The sequence below is a fragment of the Sycon ciliatum genome, chromosome 1 (assembly GCF_964019385.1).
Source record: "Sycon ciliatum chromosome 1, ocSycCili1.1, whole genome shotgun sequence".
Classification (NCBI taxonomy): domain Eukaryota; kingdom Metazoa; phylum Porifera; class Calcarea; order Leucosolenida; family Sycettidae; genus Sycon; species Sycon ciliatum.
Genome location: NC_088643.1, coordinates 67593976 through 67609396, shown reverse-complemented (window position 1 = coordinate 67609396; position 15421 = coordinate 67593976). Strand labels below are relative to the sequence as shown.

Below are 15421 nucleotides of genomic sequence, written 5' to 3'. Positions count from 1 at the left end.
GTGTGTGCATGTGTGCGTGTGTGTGTCAAAATGCATGCCGTTTCAGATTTATGGTCTCGTGGTGTGTGTCTGTGGTAGGGACCGGCGGATTCTGCTCGAAAAGGTGGCAGATTCTGCTCGAAAAGCAGTGAAATTGGCAAAACCATACAAACCTTATGGCGGGCAATTCCTCGAATTCTGCTCCATTTTTTTTATCCACATACCAAACATGCATGAACCTTACCAGAAAAAGTACCGAATTCTGCCAATTTTTCTGCCGGCAGAATCCGCTCGACCCTAGTCTGTGGGGGGGGGGTGTGTGTGTGTGTGTGTGTGTGTGTGTGTGTGTGTGTGTGTGTGTGTGTGCGCGTGTGTGTGTGTGTGAGTCTGTCTGTCGCGCTCACAATATCTCGTTTTCTGCTTATGAAGCTACATGTACATGTATGTGTTATTTGTAGAAGATTATAATGTAGAGGTGACTGTCTGCTTTGCGTTCCTCTCTGCTTGGCCTGCATTATCAATTTAGCAGTACTGGTTTTTGTTCTTCACACGTACCCCCCCCCCCCCCCCCCCGCACACAAACACACACACACACACACACACACACACACACACACACACACACACACGCGCGCATGCTTATGTATACGGTTTCAGTTTGAAAAATGCAAAGTGTCCTGTACATGTGTGCGTCTGATGCATTCACACGAACTTCAACGGTCTATGCATATACCATGCACGCGTCACTTCTCATTTGAGGAAAGAAAACCAAAGCATATCAATTCAATCACATACATGTATACAAACTTTTAAAAGTGAGTGAATGTACAACGTACGTTTGTCTTGTTTATGCTGTGTGTCACTTTGCTCTGGGCATGGAAATTCTGTCGTATTCGCGAATTGTCGTTGTATACGCAGTGGTTATTAGAGAATTTGACTGTATGTGAATGTACAAAGTACGTTTGTCTTGTTTATGCTGTATGTCACTTGCTCGGCCACCCGTGTCGCGTTCTCTGTTTCAGCTATTGCTACTACACTGTTCTAGCTCTCATGTGTGCATATCCGTGCTCGTTTGTATTCCTCCGACGGTGTGGCACACACATGTGATGTATGCGAAATGTATCCGGCATGTACGAACAGTGTGTGTGTATCCGCGGCACGCATGTTTGTGCTCCACGCGTGCATGTAAGATCTAAACGTGTGTAACGCAAGCGTGTGGGGCACACCCATTACGTCTGCGGCACCGTGACATGGCCAGTATGTGATGTCCGACACGGGTGTGCAGGAGTGGCGCATGGGCGTGTTCGCAGTGTGCACGTCTATACTGCAGCGTATTGTCCTCTTTCCTGGTCCCAGGAGTGTTTTGGATCTGTGGAAAGCACGTGAACTGAATACAGTGCAGTTAGTTTGAACTCTTGCGTGCTTTCTGTGCACAGGTTTATCTACGGAATTGAGTATGGTCAAGAAATGCGTCTGAAAAACCTGGAGCACCATCGATTTTGCCATAACCATTACTCGAATGTCCGAGAGCAGGGTCGAGGGCAACCACATTGTCGAAAATTACACCTGTTCACGCCCTCCTTTCAGGTTACTGGCTCGTTTTCGCCGACTGCTCTGAATCGTACGAAAAATTCAAATGTTCTCCGCCGAATAGCATCGTCACAAAGTCTTCCGGATCATTTTCGATATGCACCTCGCGAACATACCACCTTCCTGCACCCATACACCACAAACAATGCATGCTCCATTCGACGAGGTGGGTGTCATGAGTGTTCTTTCACGTCAGTCGCCGAAAGTCATTTTCAGGGTGAGAATCGTTCTCAAGAAAAAGATCGCAAAAATCAGTGTAAGTCTCGATGGAACGCTTGAGGCCTCGAGGGTCGCGAGGATGGACTGTACAGTCAGTTTCAAAAAGATTAGCAATCCTGGTGATCGCCCGGGGAGTTTGCCGTCTTACCGTATGAGCGCTCGAGCGCTGCCTGATAAAACTCACTGTCAACTCGAAGAAATATTCCGCGCGAAAGCATGAAAAATGACAACTCACTCAGGTCGATGTCGGTACAGTCGTGTACATCTGGTTCACAACAAACGAGTTCTTCCTCGTATCGATCATGGAGTCAGAGAGGACATGTCGAAAGTGTAGTAAATGCCAAGGCTGACGAGCGGCATGGGTCCGAATATGTTTTGTGACCGAATAGTTTCTTTGAGCTGCGATGCAATTTACTCTCACCATGTGACGAAAACGACATCGACACAGACTCATTCCCAAGGCCATGACTTGGCGAAGCTATCCGTATGACTTCGACAACATTTTGAGAAAAGCAGACACCTGTGGAAGCTGATAGAAGACGGCGTTGACTTCTAAATTCAAATAAATTGGCGATCTTGAAATACTAAAATAATTCTCAAAAAGAAATCGATCGATCGATGTGCCGGTGTATTCAACACGTAGCTACAGCGCAATGACTTCCGTATTCACTCACACCGTTTCAGTGTTGTGGGTGTGTTCACATGGCGTGATCCAGTCAAGTGTCAGTCAGTTCGGGAGGAAGCGGGAGCTCCAACAACAACAATCGTGAACAACAAGTCTGCTTGATCACCAAAAAACAATGAAAAAAAGTGTGAGTTGAAGATAGGTTGGGGTTTGAACTCACTACTTCATGGTCAGCAGACAGCATCCATAACCACAAGGCCAGAAAGGAAAAGATAAATCGTGGGTTTTGATAGAAAAATCGATACTGGCTTCCAGGGCAAATTGCAAACCATGGGAAAAGGCCGGAAACCTGGCCGAAATTCTAACTCCTTAACGGCTTGTCCGAAACCGTCACAGAACAATTTGCCGTGCCCTAACCAGCCCTTTTATGTATTTCGTTGTCCAATTTTCCCTTATCTTCATACTTTTTAAGACCAAAACCTGATTGCTAATCTTTTTGAAACAGACTATAGCCTAGTATAGGCTATGGCCCAGTATGGGCATGAAACTACATGTACAGGTCGTCCCTCGTTAATACATAATCTGTGGGACTTGACAAATGTTATGTATTAACGGGGTTTATGTACTAAACGAAAGTGTACATAACTTGCTTCTATACTAGAATTTTTCACTTTTTTCAACTTTTCTGAGTGTTTCTTGCTGCCATGATATGACTAGGGAGCGAGATATTCTTGATTCCCTCGATATAACATAAAAATTATGTTATAACGGTCACAGTCAGCGAAGATTCTACAGTTTACATGATACATGCCCAGCCGCGCCTGTACAGTCACTCGGAAAAAACCAGAGCTTTGTCAGTTTGTGATGTGCGCTCTGATTTCTGAGCTAATTGCGTCCACAAGTAGAAACTAGAACACGACGTGCCTCCACATGGAAGGCCAAAAGACCAACAAATTATGTACTATTGAGGTAGGTGGCATGCGGGTACGGAGAAATGTTATGTACTAACGGGGTTTATGTACTAACGAATTATGTACTAACCGACAAAATTTGTATGGAAGTGACCACGTTTCGTCCGGGACTTGAGATTTCTTATGTACTAACGGGGTTTATGTACTAACCGGACTCGTATTAACGGGGGACGACCTGTACTATGGGGCTGTTAAGTGATGACGTCACAGTTCCTTCGATACGCATAACAACGATCCCACTGGGGACAAACAAAAGTAGCGTCGTCTCCACCGACCCAGTTGTCAGTGGCAACATATAGGAATCGTGTACATTTCTTCGTTTCTTCTTTGCTGTTTTCAGTGAGTGTTTTGTTTTCTCTTTGTCCTTGATCTCGACGATGTTGTCGTGCTCATTACCTTACTGAGACGTCTCTTGTGACTGTAGCCAGTGTCATGGAGGATTTTATTGGCGTGACAAGGTAGATCGCCGAGATCGAGCGTGAAAAACGCTCTGCATTAGTAGCTCCTGTAGAATGTTTTCTGGGTTGGCGTATCCATGGTCAACAAAACCAAGGTGCAAGACAGCATGAGAGATCGTGTAAACGATGTGAACTCCAAAAGGTAAGCTCCTGAACAAGTGGAAAGATATGGGTATTTACAAACTCTCTCTTCATCCATCGATTGGCGCTATGCATTGCATTTGTCTTCACAGATAATCTGGCCAAATTTATTGTAACTAGAGAGTGCAATCGTGCACTGCTTGGGGCCCATCCCAATGTCATCACATGGCTGTGGTGACTAGTGTATATCTAGGAGAATTTTTCCTCGACTGATACGGAGTGCAGGTGGATCGATTATGAGAAATGCGAACATGTGAAGTAAGTAATTAGTTGTGTCGAAGAAATGTCCAATAAAATAAAATTTACTTTACACTCAAACATACACTGTAGATGTACATCAAGACGGTACATAACCCCCCAGAGTGTGCAACGCCGATCCAGCTCTGCATAGGGTCTTGGTCGAGCGGAATCGGATCTTCTGATGTCATGCGTACACTCCACACCAGCGCAAGGCCGGTCTCGAGGCAGGGCACCATTGTTTTTGATCCAAGAGTACCCGCGACTCCCCGGGTTCCCCTCAGATGTGTACGGTATTATGACGCAAAGATCCGATTCCGCTCGACCAAGACCCTATGCAGAGCTGGATCAGGCGTTGCACACTCTGGGGGGTTATGTACTCTTGTGTACATGTAACATCATGATAATGATTCCATCTTCATTGTCCCGCAACTGGTACACCATACGCACCGAATACATGGTGTGTGTGTGTGCGCGCGCGCAAGCGCGCGCATGTACATGCACACACTCTCATGCGTGGCCGAGTCGGCCAGATGAACAGACCATGCATTTACACGAGGTGTCCGTAATGTCATTGGAACGCTGTACTTTATGACTTTATTCCAAAAGAGTATGTCTTGCCCCTGACGAATGGAGTTGTGTCTGTGCTCAGCGGGTATCGGGCTATGACGCAACACTGCAATCAGCGCTGCAATTAAAAGAGCACTGCATGGATTATTTTGACTAACTTCCTTTGCGTTTACTTGGTTGAGCCCGCGGTTTCATTTCTGTGTTCTGTCATGATTGGCCTCTGGAAATAATCAGAGTGGATGTCATTTTGCCATATATGTGTGCCTTGTGCGACAGGTTCAAGGCTAGATGCACTTCACATTCGGCGTGCGATCTCAGCGTCTGGGACCTGATGAAGTCTTGGTTGGATGATTATTCAAGCCTGATACTACTCGACACACCAATGTTCATGTCAATGTAATTTTTTCAGAGCTGCACTATTTACGTGTTGACGCTTACTTCGGTGTTAGCGTGTTTCCCCCGGATTGTTTCTATCATCATGATCGTGTGTTCTTGGGCTGAGCGAGCACATGCACAAGTGTGCAGCTATAACCCTGTGTATCTTTGGTTACACTTTGTTCTGCAATGCATGTACCTTGTAACATTATGTGCTTGCACTGCTTTGCCTGGCCTGCCTATTTCAGGACCATTCAGTGCATTAGACCCAGGTTTGTTTGGTTGCCGGATGACCTCTTGTTGCGTCGCTCTGTATTTGTATTCATCAATTTTTGGGCTTGAGAATTGAGCTGTTGTGTGGTTCCCAATATGAAAACATCATGCTGGTGCTCTGTGTTTCGATTATCGACTGTCGGAGCAGTCCTGCATTTATTAGCAGAACGGTCAATACTGTAGTCTTTTCACGTGTTTGTCTTTTTTGTGTTTTCGCCGGGGGTATTAGCGGTAACGTTGCACACAGAACGGCAGTGTTGCATCACTGGACGACCCTGCCTCTGCATCTGACTTAATTTCCCCAGGATCTGGTGCAGTTACACCAGACAGCCACTTCCTGTAAACACGCAAACAGCAAAAGAAGAGATCCCGCAAATCAGGAAAAAACATTATGGAAAATATAGAGTAGATCATACAAAATTCAATAATCTGGAGTAATTACAGTGAGACAAACACTTCAAACAGTGCTCTCTGTCTCCATCCTTCCAAAAATACCCTATGACAATTCCCTAGAATTATTTTATTTTATATTCTTAGGACATCATTCTGAACATAATAAATTCTTCCATGGGTCTTCAATCACCACGGAGGGCGAAAATATATCTAAGTCATGCAGTTTACGGGAGGTACGAGCTGTCATGGATATAGAGGCTGATATTGTGCCAGCGTGAGGGCAGAGACAGAAAGAAGACACTGATTTCTTGAACAACTCACCTATATATAATCGAATCCACAGGGAACGCTCATACTTTGATCCATCAGGACGCGAAACATCTTCAAAGCACTCTCAAACACGGAGTTTTACTGTGGGCAGCCAATTTCACAGCCATCATGAAGGCACTCGACGACTACAGGAGTTTTGTAGAGGAAAGAACAAGGAGTAAAGAGCGACAACAATCGCTTGAAGAAAAAGCAAAGAAAAACAACTGTCTCTCCAGTCATTAATTTTAGATGCTGTTGCCCTTGACATCTGGTTCCATCCAGAGGACGCGACTTTTGTTTGTCCCCAGTGGCGAAGGACTAAAGGGACCGTCACTTAATTTTTGCCGACTACCCGCCAAAAAAATCTTTTCGTTTCACGTGTCAGACACGTCCGCGAGCGCGTACGATCGACTCGCGCGCGCCCGCGCTACCTTTCACGTCAGGCTCTCTGTTCACGCCACATGGCTGGATAGCGCGTACATGCAAACATGATTGAAGACTCGCAAGTGGCGAAGGACTAAAGGGACCGTCACTTAATTTTTGCCGACTACCCGCCAAAAAAATCTTTTCGTTTCACGTGTCAGACACGTCCGCGAGCGCGTACGATCGACTCGCGCGCGCCCGCGCTACCTTTCACGTCAGGCTCTCTGTTCACGCCACATGGCTGGATAGCGCGTACATGCAAACATGATTGAAGACTTGCAAAATCAATTTTTTTCCAAGTCCAGGCGCTAGGCCTAGGCAGCACTAATCAGTCTAATGCCTAATGGAAGTAATGCCCAGGCAGCTGACTTTATTTTCGGAGAAACACTACTCATTGTAGTAAAAAGTAACAATGAATAGCGATATCATCTAGGAAGGATCGCTACCCTAACGCGAAGGAAAGGCCTTGCGCGGCTGCTCTACGAAGTGTTGAAGAAAGACTCATCAAAGTTTAATAGTTGGTGGACGAACAACTCGCTGGCGCCGGAAAACTTGGCCCCCAACGATGGTATTTGGTGAATCATCAAGCATAATGTCTTGTAGCAGTGTTCATCGAGGAAGGAGAACGCTCTAGTCGCTGCTGTTGTCCGTTTCATCCACGTTGGGCGTTAGCTGCACCGCGCCTATTGTGTTTTAGTATTCCATGGACACACATTAGCATTCAGAGCGATTGTGGAGCCACAATTTACTTCACACAGCGTTGTATTGTCCACGAGCGCAAACTTTATTATCAGCAGTAACTTTTACTCTTCATCCTACATGTAGACTTGGAGTATACACGGCCTTGTCACGACAGCGACAGCTCTACAGAGTGTTCAAGTGAGAAACATTAATTTCAATTGTTGGTGGACGAATAAATGGCTGGTTCCGAAAAACGCGGCCTGCACCGACGGTGTTTGGTGGATCATCAAACAGGGTGACCAGCAGTGTTCACCGAGGAAGGAGAATGCACTCGCCACCACTCCGATTCATCCAAGTGGGCGTTAGCTGCGCCGCGCCTATTGTGTTTTAGTATTCCATGGACGCACACTAGCGTTCTCAGCGATTGTGGAGCCACAACATATCTTCATGCGGCGTTGCACTGTCCAAGAGCAGAAACGTCAGCAGTGACCCATCATCATACATGTAGATTTGGAGTATACACACCATGCGCCAATGGGCCTTGGCACAACAGCGGCAGCTCTATGGAGTGTTCAAATGAGAAACATTTGTTTCGACTTTTGGTGGACGAACAAATCGTCGGTGCCGAAAAACTTGGCCTGCGCCGATGGTGCTTGAAACATCAAGCATGGTATGTGGTGACTGTCAGTGTTGATCGAGGAACTTGGAAGGAGAACACTTAGGCCGTCGACCGTTCATCCATTTCGTTAGCTGCACCAAGTCTATTGTGTCCTTGTATTCCATGGGCACACAATCATGAAGCATGGCGTCTGAGCTGTGTTCACAGAGCGGGGAGATGCTCTTGCTGCTATCTTATCCGTCCTGTGTATTCCCAAGTGCCGAAGGCTCACAACGATGGTGTTGGACAAGTCAGATAAAATAGAGTCAACGTAAGTACGCATGTGTACTCTTACTGACTGAAACATAAGTGGGGTGTAAGAGCTAATTCAAATGGTGTCGTGACATTCTCATGTACGAGGTTAGTGTGTAGTACTTGTTACGTACTGAATTCTGTGACTTTGTTTTGTCTCCATATACTGCATGCATTCACGTTTCACAGTTATCAGTTTGACCCTGAGTTTATGTCTCTTATCCCGTGTCTCCTCTACTTATTTTTGTTTCCACACGGTTCATGGTGTAGCGCTGCACGTGTTCTGTTAGCTAGAACTTCAGCATAAATCGCAACTACTTGTACTTTCAGACATGTCACGTGATTGTTGCCAGGGTTTGAGCCAATCAGAGCGTTTACAGGCAGGGCCTGAACCCCTGATCATGCCTTGCCTGCCAGCTCTACTACGATATTACATGTCACGTACCCGCGCGCGCGCACGGTTCTCCTGCGCTTGGGCTTGCTTTCCCTTGATAGTCACAGTGGAAGTCAGTGGCTGTTAGTACTCTTAGATTATGTACAGAAAATGGTGGACATCACGCAACTGCAGTGTAAATTAAAGGGTGGTTGTCAACTGACAACCGAATAATTTTTCGACATAATTAATAAAAGAATTTTCATCTAAAGAGTGAAAAGCAACTAAATAGAGCGGTTGTCGGTTGACAACCCCCCTTTTATTTAGATTATGTATCTGAAGTAAACACAACGTAGAAATATCACAATTGTCTCTTGTGTATTATATCCGTCTGATGTCACCAGATCGTCACACGGTGCTGTGACCAAGATACGGATCATGCCGAACGCTGATTCAACTGGACGAATCGCGAGGCTTTTCAGATGCAGGGACACAATGGAAACTGAATGACTTCAGAACAGCACTGAAGCGTTATGTTATCATGCAAGACGCCTTTCTGCGCCGCACAAACACAGGCGGTACTACAGCAGAAGATGTCACTCACTATTCTGCAGGTGCACTGGTGACAGGCGCATGCAAGTTCACCAGAAGGAAGCGGTCTGATGTTAACTGGAATGCCAGCAGTATGAGAGGGTGTGCATTCTGCGGCGGATCTCACCTGGACAAGAGCTGCGCGAAATACACAACAGTAGCACAGCGGAAAGAATAACTGATTGAACAGAAGCGTTGCTTTGTGTGTTTGCGCACAGGGCACCGGTCAACTCAGTGCAAGGCCACCCGCAAGTGTAATGTGTGTTCTCGCATGGGTCACCAATCAGAGTCACCATCATGTCACGATCTGCCCTGAATCTCAACAGAAATCTGACAGCAGTACCAACATAGTAGCTGACCAGCCTGTGGCTGACGAGGTACCAGCATCTAGCGCAACAGCAGCTAGTGCAGCATCAACCAGTATCGCCATTGACCGTAAGATAGTCAGTCGTCTTGATCGGTGCAGATTTCCTCTGGGAGTCTCAGTTGACGTGGAGCACCAGAGGACTTCCGCCAGGACTACAGTTTCTGCCTACCACAGTCGGTTTTGTGGTGACTGGCCGAACACGTCACTCCAAGCACTCAGCTACGCCGATGAGCAGCCATGCCAGCTATCGTTTCTCTAACTGATGCAACTTCCGACTCCTGCACCATCCCAGATCTGTGGGACCTAGACTGTGTTGACATCCAGGATTCAGGCAATCTTACTAACAACGACCTAGCCATTAGGCAATTCATCATTGTTCTACGATTTTGCCTGCCACCAATCGTCATGACCTGCGATACTGAGAAGGCCATTTTACAAATCAGTGCCAACCCAGCATACAGAGTTGCGACACGATTTCTGTGGTTCGCCAACTCCGACAGTCCATCAGTCACCCCATCCAGCCTGTTCACGCTCATAAGCAGTCCATTTCTGCTTGGCGCGTCTATACAGCATCATTTGGCACAGCAAGATAACAAAACAGCTAGCAGTGGCTGTTGGTGAGAACATTTTCTGCTGTGCCATTGGAGTGTGCACGATACACAAACCCTGCTCTTTTGTTGGCACCGCCTATGTAACTTACTGCATAGGGTGCAAGGTGACCGTTGTCGGTTTACATGTACTCCAGTTATTACACCGTGCATGCACTGAGTCTGTGCTGCACTGTGCATCCATAGGTGTTCGTTTGCGGTAGCGCAAGGTGACACGCAAGGTTGATGGATTGTTTTGTCCGCTGCTATTCGAAGCTCTCGGAGTCGGAAGCGTTAGCTCTGTTTCCCCTGTTCCTCCCTGCGCGGAGTCTGTAGTTCTGGCTTGCAGTTGCTGTTACATGCATGTTGGCAGTTGCATGTGTTTTGGTTTTCAGTTGTCTTTATTTGTTTTGTGTGGACGACAGTTCAATATTCTAGCAGTTGTTGCACTTCCTACATTCCGTAGTTATCTGCGGTTGGTGTTCGAGAGAGCAAACTGTGTTCTTCTCCAGAGTGGAGTAAACCATTCGCTTGTGTCTGAGGAAAACCCTGTGTGTTGACGAAGAGGTTGACTTGGCTGTAGAGTGAAAGTACCACATGGTCACATGGTCCACAAAATCTTAGAACTAACTTAGGGTCTTCTGGCGTATGGTATAATTATATGAGCAGCATGAGAGTGAAGTAAAAGACTATTAGCTCAAACATTCAGTCTTTCAAGAGTAGGTGTTTCATCACGGAATAGGTTCTGCAGTTCACTTACACACTGCAACAATGGACCACCAGTGTCCAGCATACGATAGAGTCATGTGAATATGTACCGTATGCATACTCACAGCTGCAAGGCCAGCGCCCCGTGGCTGCTTGACTTCTCAATCGATATAAATATTCACAACAGTAAGACTTTGTGATCAATCAGAGCTGTGCTTCGAAGTAGTCACAAATGCCCCATGATCAGTCACAAAACAAAACTTGGCAACCAGTCACAGCTTCCACGGTGCCCCAAGACCAGTCACCAGAGATGACCGTAGTAAATCTGCAGGGAGTTTCATAATCTGTTCATTGCAGAGTCCACTATACTATGATTCAAGAGGGGGGGGGGGGGGGGGGGGTAGCGTTCCTGCGGATGCGGAAAACTTGGCTGGAACCCGAGTGTCACGTGAACTCTGATTTTTAAGACTTTTATTATTTGTTTTACGATGAGCCTATTATACGCGATACAGGCTCAGAACACACTTTTCGTCTAGTTGGCATATCAGGGATATAGGGCGGAGCAGCCCATATCCCCAATTCTGACAAGCGAGTAATAGTGAAATACGATTGGCGTATTGTGCTGGACTGACTGCGGTAATGTAAAGCTAAAATAAAGCAGTCAGTTTGCCCTTAGCATGGCCTTGTCATGAGGGTGCCACATCCGTGGAAAGGCAACATGCCGGCTAATCTCCCTGAGAAGTTGAGTGGTTATCAGCAGGCGATGACGCTGTGTCGATGATGACCTGTTGATGCCCGACAGGAACCTTGCGAGGAGAGTCATTGGGCCCGACGTGTAGGTAAAGCCAACTTCCACATGAAGTTTGCGGATGGCCGACATGTAGACATGGACAGATCGGGGCTGAAAAGTTCTGAACAACTCGGCAGCAAAATAACACAAAGTAAAAAGTCATCACCTGGCAATGGATTCCAGTTATGCCCTTGACAGAACTGGAAGTAACGGGTATCGGCGGAAAAATATTTCCGGCTGGTGCCAGTGCTGCTAGCTGCAGCACGGAGTCCGGCAACTGAGAGTTGGCAAGACTGGCTGATCTGGCTCAGCTGCTGCTTCCGGAGCCCTCGATGGTTCAAACACCATCGGCGCAGGCCACGTTTTTCGGCACCGACGATTTGTTCGTCCACCAAAGTCGAAACAAATGTTTCTCACTTGAACACTCCGTAGAGCTGCCGCTGTTGTGCCAAGGCCCATTGGCGCATGGTGTGTATACTCCAAATCTACATGTATGATGATGGGTCACTGCTGACGTTTCTGCTCTTGGACAGTGCAACGCCGCATGAAGATATGTTGTGGCTCCACAATCGCTGAGAACGCTAGTGTGCGTCCATGGAATACTAAAACACAATAGGCGCGGCGCAGCTAACGCCCACTTGGATGAATCGGAGTGGTGGCGAGTGCATTCTCCTTCCTCGGTGAACACTGCTGGTCACCCTGTTTGATGATCCACCAAATACCATCGGTGCAGGCCGCGTTTTTTCGGAACCAGCCATTTATTCGTCCACCAACAATAGAAATTAATGTTTCTCACTTGAACACTCTGTAGAGCTGTCGCTGTCGTGACAAGGCCGTGTATACTCCAAGTCTACATGTAGGATGGAGAGTAACAGTTACTGCTGATAATGAAGTTTGCGCTCGTGGACAATACAACGCTGTGTGAAGTAAATTGTGGCTCCACAATCGCTCTGAATGCTAATGTGTGTCCATGGAATACTAAAACGCAATAGGCGCGGTGCAGCTAACGCCCAACGTGGATGAAACGGACAACAGCAGCGGCTAGAGCGTTCTCCTTCCTCGGTGAACACTGCTACAAGACATTATGCTTGATGATTCACCAAACACCATCGTTGGGGGCCAAGTTTTCCGGCGCCAGCGAGTTGTTCGTCCACCAACTAACTTTGATGAGTCTTTCTTCAACACTTCGTAGAGCAGCCGCGCAAGGCCTTTCCTTCGCGTTAGGGTAGCGATCCTTCCTAGATGATATCGCTATTCATTGTTACTTTTTACTACAATGAGTAGTGTTTCTCCGAAAATAAAGTCAGCTGCCTGGGCATTAGGCATTAATACTATACTGCCTAGGCCTAGCGCCTGGACTTGTAAAAAAATTGATTTTGCAAGTCTTCAATCATGTTTGCATGTACGCGTTATCCAGCCATGTGGCGTGAACAGATCGCCTGACGTCATGACGTGAAAGATAGCGCAGGCGCGCGCGAGTCGTACGCGCTCGCGGACGTGTCTGACACGTGAAACGAAAAGATTTTTTTTGGCGGGTAGTCGGCAAAAATTAAGTGACGGTCCCTTTAGTCCTTCGCGTCCCCAGTGCTCTCCGTTGCTATGCGTATCGAAGGAGCCGTGACGTCACACTTAACAGCCCCATTAGTATTACTATTAGTTCCCGTATGTCACGTGATTGTCGCCTTGGAGTTGACCAATGACAGATCAAACAGCGCGGGCTGGAAAGCGCGGTCCTGCCTGCTCAAACTCAAAGGTGATGGAACTGGATCCACTGGCACTGCCCGTAGTCAAGTGACGACGGGCAGGAACGGATTAGCACCAAGCGATGCTTGGAGCTAAAGCCAGTAAAGGCGTGTCACGGTGTGTTATCATGGTTATCATGGTTTATGTACATGTAGCTTATATGACTACAGTCAGATTCTGTCTACGCCTACCGCGCCGGCCGGACGCTGAGTCTACCTTCTTTTCGATACAATGATTATGTCAATGACATACATGGTATATCTATGACTACGACTATGTCATAGTCATAGTCGTAGATATACATGATATCAAGAGTACATGAAAACCAGAGTGTGCAGCTTGGGGCCTTTTCTGCTATGGGTGTCTGTCACGGCGAAATTCCGTGATTACATCATATTTGGCCCAGATCTAGGCGGGAAATGGCGTAGTGCGTACAACTGAGCTGCAGTTGTGCAGAAAGAGACCTGCTTGAATCCTGCTTGTACGCACTACATCACTAAAATGATGTAATCACGGAATTTCGCCGTGACAGCAACCCATCCGAGCTGCACACTCTGGTTTTCATGTACTCTTGATGATATACGTAGATCTACAGCCATGTACTGTTATAATAATTATAGCGGCTATCCCATCCACCGGCACAACCATGTCCGCAACTACCTGGGCCAACTTCTTTCTCAAGTGTCTGAGGATGTGCAGCTGGAGCCACCGCTGCAACCTCTACCGACGGTCCGCACGTTTGACCATGGTCCTGCCCTGCTCACTGCGGACGACGCCAGACCGGACATCAGGGCCAGGGGGTTTTGGTCGGTACAGACTGATGCATTTTTTGATGTAAGGGTGTTCTATCCCAACGCACAGTCGTACCGATCTCGCCCGCTGGCTGAGGTGTTCCAATGGCACGAGCGTCAGAAGCAGTCGGCATACGGTGCCCGGATCCGGGAAGTTGAGCACGCGTCGTTCACCCCGATCGTCCTGTCTTCTGCTGGTGCCCTGGCGAAGGAGGCCACCCGGTTCCTGAAGCTGCTCGGAACGAAGCTCTCCACCAAGCTCTCGCAGCCTTATCCCCTCGTGATGGGAAAGCTGCGGACGGACCTGGCTTTCAGCCTTGTCCGCGACTCCGTCCTGATGGTTCGTGGGAGTCGCCGTGCATTCCGTGCACCTGGTCTGGCGGCGGATGTGGATGCTGTTTCTGTGGAGGCCCGCATTCCCGCCACTACGTGACGCTAAGTCCTCCTGGGGTTTGCCGCTCTCCGGTCCTCTTTCATCCCGTTCTCCCCTCTTTTTTGGGGATTCTTTGTACTTCGTCTTTCTTGTTTTCCTTGTTCCTTTGTTTTTTGTAGGACAGATTTTTGGTGTACTGATTTCGGTCGTTGTTGTGTCTGACTCTATTCCCAATATCTAATTCTGTGGTTGGTTTTCCAACTCATTGGGTTGTAGTTTCCATCATGAGTTTGATTCCATCGTGAGTTTGATTCCATCGTGAGTTTTGATTCTATTTGCTATTTTTCGTTCCATTTTTGAGCTCATATTTTATTTTCCTGATTTCTTCTCCAGTGTATGTTGTATTGCATTTTAATACATTGTGTTAATTTTTGCCCGTAAAAGAGGCTTGCACCATATAAAAAAAAATAAATAATAATAATAATAAAATTATGTAAATAGGCGTCGAGGCGACAATAGTTTTAGAATTGCGATCAACAGAACGAGCTGAACCGACATTTTCACAAAGGCTTTTATTGTATTCAAAAAACGAGTGTATACGAAGGCAGTGAAGAACATGGAAGAAAGAAAAAATGTGATGTGGAAGAAATGATGAACAAAAATTGTACTTCGAACTAGTTTTCGCACAACACTCCTCAGGAAGCTACGTTGTACTAATGAAAAACAATCCAGAAAGATACTAATAAAGAGAAATGGAGTGAGAAGAAACAACACCTATGAAAATGATAATCCTAGCACTAAGGTAATAACAGGAAAAACTGCGAAAGCACTTCACGAACTTGTAAGGACTACTAGTATACTGTGACACAAGATATGACACCATGGCCAACCAGAGCCAAACCGACAGAACAAGTTGCTACTAAAACAATTTCAAACGAATAATG

General features: G+C 46.8%; 2 long non-coding RNA genes across 2 annotated transcripts; both read left to right on the top strand.

Moving 5' to 3' along the window:
- The first annotated feature begins 3585 nt into the window (after positions 1–3585).
- Positions 3586–5627, top strand: LOC135805034 (uncharacterized). Its single transcript, XR_010551113.1, has 3 exons — positions 3586–3984; positions 4076–4241; positions 5067–5627. It is a non-coding gene; the product is annotated as an uncharacterized LOC135805034 (long non-coding RNA).
- Positions 5628–6676: 1049 nt separating this feature from the next.
- LOC135805033 (uncharacterized) lies at positions 6677–10598 on the top strand. Its single transcript, XR_010551112.1, has 2 exons — positions 6677–8173; positions 8932–10598. It is a non-coding gene; the product is annotated as an uncharacterized LOC135805033 (long non-coding RNA).
- The last annotated feature ends 4823 nt before the right edge of the window (positions 10599–15421 follow it).